General features: G+C 53.3%; 1 protein-coding gene across 3 annotated transcripts in view; it reads right to left on the bottom strand.

The window, feature by feature from the left end:
• CSF1R (colony stimulating factor 1 receptor) overlaps positions 1 to 1019 on the bottom strand; it is a 61854-nt gene extending 60835 nt beyond the window's left edge. For all 3 annotated transcript variants that reach the window (XM_068536187.1, XM_068536188.1, XM_068536189.1), the window contains exon 1: positions 939 to 1019. The gene's annotated coding sequence lies outside the window, so the exon portion shown is untranslated. The remainder of the gene's footprint in view (positions 1 to 938) is intronic.
• Positions 1020 to 8607: the final 7588 nt, after the last annotated feature.

An 8607-nucleotide genomic window follows, 5' to 3' on the forward strand; every position in this document is an offset into this window, starting at 1 on the left:
CCCATGCACTGCAATGAAGAGTAGACCCCGCTCACCACAACTAGAGACAGCCCGCGCTCAGTAATGAAGACCCTACGCAGCCAAAAATAAATAAATTAAAAAAAAAAAAAAAAAAAAAAAAGGCTGTGTAAATGTGCATTCCCATCAACAGTGTGTGGGAAACCAGCTTCACTACACTCTTGCTGACACTGGCTTTTACTGACCTTTAAAAATGTTCCCAATCTGATAGAAAAGAAATGTTATTTCATTGAGATTTTAATATGCATTTCTGAGGTTGATGGTGAAGTGATTTTTTTTTTAACATGTATATTGGCGATTTGGATTTCTTTTACAGATATCCTTGCCTCATTTTCCCATTTGTTTCTTGTCTTTTATTGATTTGTTGGCACTATTTATATTCTGTATTATGTCTATTAACTCTATTAACAGATACGTTGAAAATATTCTCCACCAGTCCACCACTTCTCTTTCAGCTTTCTTTTCTGGTATCTCTATTTACACAGAAGTTTTACTTTGTTGTTGTCAAATTTGCTGGTCTTTTCATTTCTGGTTTCTGGGTTTTGTGTCTTGCTTAGGAAGGCTGAGCCATTAATTGTTTACAAGGCACTTTCATTTCCATTTTCTCATAGAGGCCTGGGCCACAGGGACTCAGTGAAGTGCATAGTATCTCCACTAGAGATAAGAAAAAGAAAGGTCAGAGAGGGTAAGTGACTTAACTCAGGTCACACAGTCACTTTGGGGTAGACTTAGAGGCAGTACTGGGATTCTCAGTGTCTCAGGTCCAGGATACCCTTCCTGGCTGCCAGGTCAATCGGCCAATACCATTCCCCACACACTCACAGCATTCCTGGCAGGTCACCTGCATACCTCTTGTAGTTAGAAAGCTGTAGCCCATGCTTCCCTACCAGGGAACAGATCTGTCTCCCTGGGGTACTCACCTGTCACTCCTGGTGCTGCTTTCAGGATCCCCCGGCAACTCTGTTCCCTGTCCCCCGACAGGCCTCCAGCTGTGTGGGGGCAGCCCCTGTGGCCCCCGGAGGCACCACGTCTCTAGGTCAAGCACTCCATCCCTTAGTGGTCCTCCTGGGATCTGGTCTCCCAACACATCTGGTCATCCTCACCCTCATCAGATCTTCAACAATATGCAGGGTCAGCAGTGTGACATTAACTTTTTCAAGTCCAATATGTTTGGAAGGAGCCCCTTCGTGTGGTGACAGGGGCACCATCAGATGGCATGGGGAGATAGGATGGAGAGGCTTCGAGGGTTTCCAGAGCAGTGGCTTTGGAGCTGGTCCTTGGAGGAGTCCTCCAGGCAGAGAGGAAACCCAGGAGTGTGACTGGCATGAGGGTAGAGAGGGCGAAAAGTCAGAGCTCCCTGTGGCCGGCCAGAGGAAGGGAGCAGACGCAGAAGTAGGAAGGGGTGAGGTCCAAGTGCAAAGTGTCCCTGACCATGTGGCTGGAGTTTTAGGCTTTATCCTACAGGCTAGGGTTCTTCATGGGAACTGGAAGAGGGGGGTACCTCCAAGTACAGTCCGGGTCCAAGTACAGTCCAGGGACCCCAGCTTCAGAATCACAGGGGTACCTGTTAAAATGCAGATTCCAGGGCCATCCCAAGCCTTTGGAATTAGAGGTGGGATGTGGGAACCTGCACGGGAAACAAGCTCTCTAGGGGATTCTGATGCTTACTTGTGTCTGAGGCCATTGTCCTCCAAAGCCCACGGATGGCCTTGAGGAAAGCTGAGAATCTCTAAGATGTAGGTGAAGTTTGTGTCTGGCCTCAGGACTGGGCGTTCCATGCAGTTCACACAAAGTCCCTGACCTGGGCTGGCGGGGACCCCTCCCTGGTGGAGGGCGTTGAGGTGGAGAAGGGATGTGGCTGGTCAGGGGGCTGGAGGTCACCGTGACCCCGAGGGGTGACCTAGGCCACCTCAGCAGAACCTGTCTCCGTCCCAGAGATCAGAGGAAGTTGTCACTTCTGTTCACCCAGCTATAACTCCAACAGTTTGGACTCCCTACCTGTCCCTGCCAGGCTGGCAGGGGTTCTGTCTATGCATCCCAAGCCTTCTTGGTTCACACCCATCTCAGTTCTCTTTTCACTTGCAGCCCTCCGAGGTTTATCAGGTGCTCACCACATGTCAGGCAGCATGCCAAGCTCTCTTTGGAATTTTCTCACTGAATCCTCAACCCTAGAGGTAGGTGTGGTTATTATCCCAAGGCTCAGAGGAGTTAAGTCACTTTCTCGAGGTCACACAGCTGGTGAGGGTTTTCCTGCCTCCTGAGCCTGTGGTATACCTGACCATTCTGATCCACTGATTTTAGATGTTTGAAGGATGAATGAATCAACAAACGAATGCTGTGTTCCAAAGCTCTGTGAGCAGGAAGGCACTCTACCCTCCTGGAAATATGGCATTTGGAGGCCTAACATCTTCCACGTGTTGTTTATGTGCCAGGCACCATGCCAGGTTCTTTGCATATTTATCTAGTTTAATCCTCTCAACCGGGAGACCTGTTCTATTAATTATCCCCATTTTGCAGATGAGGAAACCAAGGCTCATAGAGGTTAGGCACTTGCCCCAGGTCCCGGAGCCAGCAGGTGACAGAGCTGGCTGCAAAGACTTTGCTAATGACCATCACAATGCACAGGGTGACCCTGGGTCTTTCTCAGATCTGAGGGTGCTGACCACCCATGAATGTGGGTGGGAGTGCCCTGGGCTCATGGGGTGACCCTGACTGGGGTAGCTGCAGTGATGCTGCCGCGAGGGTGATGAACGGGGACCCCGACTGCCATGACTCCTTCCTGTGGCAGAGGAGATTTGCAAAGGGTTTGCATGTCAGCCTAAACATTAGGATATCCTGAAGCCACTGTGTGGGCCCGTCACGCTCCTGCACACACTGAGGGCCTGTACTCATCTCCCTGCCTGGCTCTGGGCTCCTGGCACCTCCGGACCCCATGGCAGGGAGAGCTCAGCCCCCACTCTCCTGACCACTCAACCCCAGCCCCAGCCCATGCCCTGGGATGCAGGCAGTTTCCCCACCAGGGAGAGGAGGGGCCCAAGCCAGGAGCCAGGGACCCACCATCGGGACACTTGGCTACCAGTTCTGCTTCGACCCCAGGCCAGAGATTTTCTACTGCACCTCCCTCTAGGACTGAGGATGAAATGAGTTCTAGTATCTGGTTTAGGCTACTATGGGGTATTTGTTCCCATCTACTACTCCAGCCCAGCAGGGCAGATCAAGTCCACACTCTAGCTGAGCTTACAGGAGCCTTTGCGACCTGCCCACATCTGACCTCAGATCCTCCGCCCTCTCTACTCGTTCTCCCCACTGTACTGAGCCCCGAGCTTTCAGCTCCAGAACTCGCCATGCTCCTTCTTACTGCTCGATGTGCTCCTGCTTCTGTCTGGACTGTGCTCACCCCTCCTCCCTTTGTCTGTCTTATACTCCCACTGGCCCCCTGAGGTCACAGCACTTCTCAGTGTCAGGATGTTCTCAGTGAGGGAGGCTATTGATATAACGTGGTCCTGACACCCTCCACCCCCATCACAGCTCCCTGGCAGGCCCTGCATCTCTCTTGGTCTCCTTTACACCCTCTGCCCTTGGCCCACGCCTGGCAGATGGTGGGAGCTCAGTCAGTGCCGGATACATGAATAAATGAGTAAATGTATAAACAAACGAACAGAGAGCAAAAGGAGTCCTCCACTCTCAGAAACCAATCCATTTGGTGACTACTTCACGTGCCAGGCCCTGTTCTGGGCCCAGGAAGGAGAAGGCTCAGGGCAGTTTCCTGCCTCCAGGGCCCTCCCTGTCCTAAGTGGTGGTACTATAATGCAGGTGATAATACTGACATCAGTCTATATTGCTATGATTTATCATCCAAATGGGGAACTTTGAGACCAAAAGGGGTGTCATTAGTAATTGCAGTGAAGTGGTTACATAAGGAGCGCCTGTCTTGAGTCCCCCCCCCGTCCATTGGGCACTTTCTTTGTGCCAATCTCCAGACTAAACTCTTTGTACAGGTCATCTCATATGATCCTCACAATCGCCTAAGGGGATAGCTATAATTATTCCATGTTAAAGATGAGGAAAGACAGGCTCAGAGATGTGTTCTGCCCAGGGTCACACAGCTGATAAGTGGCAGAGCTGGATTTGAACTCAGGAACTCAGCCCCAGAGACCATGTTTTTAACCACCTGCCTTCAGCAATGGCTGGGGCTCTCAGGAAGGTCAAGGGTAGAGGGGACTGGCTTGGTTTTTGGAGCCAGACAGACTGGGAATCACATTCCCCACTCATAGCTGTGTGACCACAGCCAGGTCCCTGGCCTCTCTGTTTTTTTCATCTGTAAAACAGGGGAAGGGTTACTAACTCAGATCCAGTGAGACAGTAATGCAGGTGAAGTGCATTCAACAAATATTTATCAAGTGTTGACTCTCTGCTTGGCCTTAGGGACAGTGCTGAACATGGCAGGCATGGTCCCTCCCCTTTGGAGCCACAGTCTGGTGGTGAAGATGAACTAGGACATCAGTGGAGTTGCAGGACATCCTGGGAGCACTGAAGACAAGGAAGAGTCTGCCTAAACTGAGAAGGAGTTGGGGAGAGGTGCAGGGAGGAGTAGGGAATATTCTAGGAAGGAGAGACAGCATGGTAAAGGCTTGGAGGTGAGAGAGCACATAGGACATCAGGGGACTGAGGCTGTCAAAAAAACATGAGGGCCCATCAGAGGCACAAGCAAAGGACTGGGAAAAGAATCCACTTCCAGCTGAGTATTAGGAAGGCTTCTTGGAGGAGGTGGCTTTGGGCTGGGCTGGAAGTTAGAGCAAGACTTTGCCTTTCAGTCATAGAGGGCTGGGAGTCCTAGGTGGTAAGCACAGCGCCAACAGAGATGCAGAGGTGGGGCTTCTACACAGCAAGAGCTAACAAAATGAAAAGGTAACCTATGAAGTGGGAGAAAATATTGGCAAATTATATATCTGATAAGGGGTTAATATCTAAAATATAAGTAACACATACAACTCAATAGCAAAAAAAAAAAATCCAATTACAACATGGACAGAGGAACTGAATAGACATTTTTGCAAAGAAGACCTACATATGGCCAACAGGCACATGAAAAGATGCACATCACTAATCATTAAGAAATCAAGTCAAAACCACAATGAGATATCACCTCATACCTGTTCGAATGGCTATTATCAAAAAGACAAGCGATAGGTGTTGGTAAGGATGTGGAGAAAAGGGAAGCCTTGTGTACTGTTGGAAGGTTGGACAGCTTGTGGCCACACAGGGGTAGACGGGCCTTGAGGGCAGATGTGGGAGAAGGAGCAGGAGAGGTTGGAGCCAGGTCAGGAAGGGCCTTGAAGACCACATGAGGATGTCTGGACTTTGTTTGTTGGGCTGTGGGGAGCCATCAAAGGTGTTTGAGCAAAGGAGAGCCAAGGTCATAGTATGCTTCAAGATGATCAGTAACGAAGAAGAAAAACTTTCAGGCGTGGAAGCTGCCGTCTTGTCCCTTCAGAAGGGGAACAACCACTCTGAGAATTCTGTGATTTTCCAGAAGATTTGTTACTTCCCTGTATTTGTGACTTTCTAGTTCCTTGCAGTGATTACCCACAAAACCCCAAACCAGAAAGAGACTGGAACTGCCCCAACCTTGTTAGGAGGAAAGGAGCCCTAAGCGGGGGGGTGGAGGCATAGGGAGCTGTTGGAGAGGGCAGACAAGCATGCCAAAGGGGGACCAGGGAGAAGGGCAGGGGCTGAGCCAGTGGGAGGGGGACCACAGAGAGATAGTCTGGCTTCTGTGATGTCCCTGAGTCCCTGCTGGATCCTGAGAAGGGCCACCCCCTGCCCCAGGCTGGGCCCCCTTCATCAGGCCCCAAAAGTCATGGCAGGTCATGGCAGATGGTATTCTGAGCTGTGGGAACCCATCACAGCCCAGAGAAGCCCCAGAAGCCCCCTCCAAGGAGGAGCCTACCCAGGGAATTCCAGGAGCCTCACCCCGAGTGGACGGTCAGCACCCTGACCCCAAGGCTCAGCCGGCTGCCCACTCTGCATCCAGGAACTGGACTCAGAGACTCCCTGAGAAAGGCAGTGGCAAGGACACCAGACCGGCAGGCATGAGCCTCCCTGTGTGTGACCTCGGGCCAGCACTTCATGGCTCTGAGCCTCAGCTTCCTCATCCAGATCTTCCCTTGGCATGTCTCCTGGCTGTACTGTCAACATCACATGGGTCCACTGATAGGAACCCACTCTAAATGGTGAGGGACCGGGACAGAGCCAGGGTCTCAAGGGTCTCTTTCTATATTACATATTTGGTAATAGATAATTTTTAGTGTAGGCATATATTATATAAATGCTTTTATAAAAGTAATTCTAAATGACTATGAAGCTGAATGAGAAACTGAAATAGAAGAGGCCTTGTGGAGACAGTGCTCTAATTCAAAGAAGGGGCATTAATGGCGGTCGTGGGGCCCCTCACCAGCTAAGGGTCAGGGCCCCTCAGCAAAAGCTTTCAGTCTTTCCCTCTTTTTCCAGGAACAAGGACGCTGGCTGTGAATAGGGTGGCGGAAGAATTGTGTAGTCAAGTGGCTCATCGTCTGGGAGGAAAATTCCAGCTCACCCGTTCCCGTGGGCCCGCCTGAGTGGCGGGAGCCCGCAGAGGTTGAACTACGGTTCCCCCGTCCTCCAGCTCCCGCACCCCTCTGCACAGGGGCCTGTGGGTTCCAAGCCCCCCACCAGACTCATTTATTATGTTCACTTAGCCCTCAGACTCACTTAGCTCTCTCCTCTCCCCCAGTGTTTTCTCCTGGGGACCCACAGACCCAGAGGTCTGGAGTCAGGAGACCGGGGCTGGGACCCAGGCTTCCCCACTCACCTGCCCTGCAACCCAGCCTGGGCTTCGCCTCCCCTAGGGCTGACCTGGGGGTCGGCCAGGCCCAGGCTCCTATCCCCTCCATGCCACACCGACCAGATGACCTTGGGCAAGCCACTTCAACACCCCCTGAACTGGTGTCTCCTTTGTAATACGGGGACAATAGTAGCTCCTGGTTCACAGGGTGGATGTAAGGGCAAATGAGAAAATGTGTGCAGCGACAGGACAGGCCTGGCACAGAGTAACTGTTCAGTAAGTGGGCACCAGAGCTCTATCCTCCTTCATCCCTTTGTGGCATCATTAGCTCCATTTACCTCTGGGGAAATGGAGGCCTGAGGCCCAATAATCCACCCAAGGCCCCATAAGGAGCAGGCCTGAGATGGAGGGAGCCGAGGTCCCCTGACCTCCAGATGGAGACTTTTCCCACGGGCGAGGATAATCCGCATCTGGAATGTAGTCGTTTACTCTCTTTACAGGGCAGATCTGGGTATGGCTTATTCATCTCCTACCACAGCCAGGAGAGACGGGGTCACGGGCTCTAAGGCCAGGACCCCCAGGAGGGTGGGCCCTGCAGCAGGCGGGGTTTCCCTGGGGGTGGCTCAACCGCCCCTGAGTTGGCGGCTGGGCCCGTGAGTCAGAGCTGCCCCACGTCTCTGTTCCTCTCCCCACTGGCAGCCATGGCCCCAGACTTCTGGAGGCGGTCCAGGGAGGCCTGTGGTTCCAAAACCAGGTGCCTGTCCCCAGAAACAGACTGAGAGGCCCCTTCCCCAGTTCAGAGTGAGCAGGGAACGGCCAAGGTCACGTAGTGAGGTGTGACAGATCTCAAGCCGAAACCTGGTTCCATCTCAGGTGACCCCTCCCAAAGGGCTCAGGCAGGAGGGCCAGGAAGCCCCAGGCTGGGTCCAGGACCTGTGCACTCTGCCCTTTGCCCCTGGCAGCTCTATTGCCCTGGTCCCCTACTGCTGCCAGGTCTCCCAGGCTTGGGCTGGGCAGTGGAGCCGACGTCCAGTACCGAGCCGGCCAGCAGACACCAAGATGCCTGGTTCGTGCCAGCCCCACGCCACCGAGCTGCTGCAGCCGTGGGGGGCCGGTCCGCACCCCTCTCCCAGCCTGGCTAGACTTTGCTCTCAGAGACCCAGCCGGGCCGCCTTTCCCTCCCCTGGCCTTGTCCTGGTGGCTATCACCCCGCGTCTTCCTCCCTTCATCTTCCTCTCTCTCCTTCACCCTCTCTCCCCATTCTTCCGGCTCTCTGGACCCCTTGGGAGCTCTGTCCATCTGCCCTGCTCCTACCTGAGACACGACCACTACTCACCGGGGCCTGGGATCTGGGCTTTAGCGGATGCCTCTCACGAGCCACACCAGCCTCAATCTGGGCCCATGGGCAGAGCGGAGGGAGGGAGGGGGGTGGCCTGGCTTAACGGCCAAAGCCAAAGCACATGGTGGGGCGGAGTGGGGCTGGCAGGGGAGCGCAGGCTCCCAACCCAGAACCAGGCACTGCAGAGCCGGAAGAGCATTCTCCTTTCACAACTTGGAAAACCAAAGCCTGAGGTCCAGGTCACCCGGCTACCAGCGAGGAGCTGGGGGGAGTGTGAAGACCCCCGTCTCACAGATGGAAGCAAGACTTGAGCTGAAGGGCCCTGTGCAGGGATCCTACATCTGGGCGAGCCTGGCTGCCCTACCCCACTCTTGCCACCTCCCAGGCCCGGGGATCCAAACCTGCGAGACACCACAAAGTCTGTGGG

This window comes from Eschrichtius robustus, chromosome 2 (genome assembly GCF_028021215.1).
Source record: "Eschrichtius robustus isolate mEscRob2 chromosome 2, mEscRob2.pri, whole genome shotgun sequence".
NCBI classification, from domain to species: Eukaryota; Metazoa; Chordata; class Mammalia; order Artiodactyla; family Eschrichtiidae; genus Eschrichtius; species Eschrichtius robustus.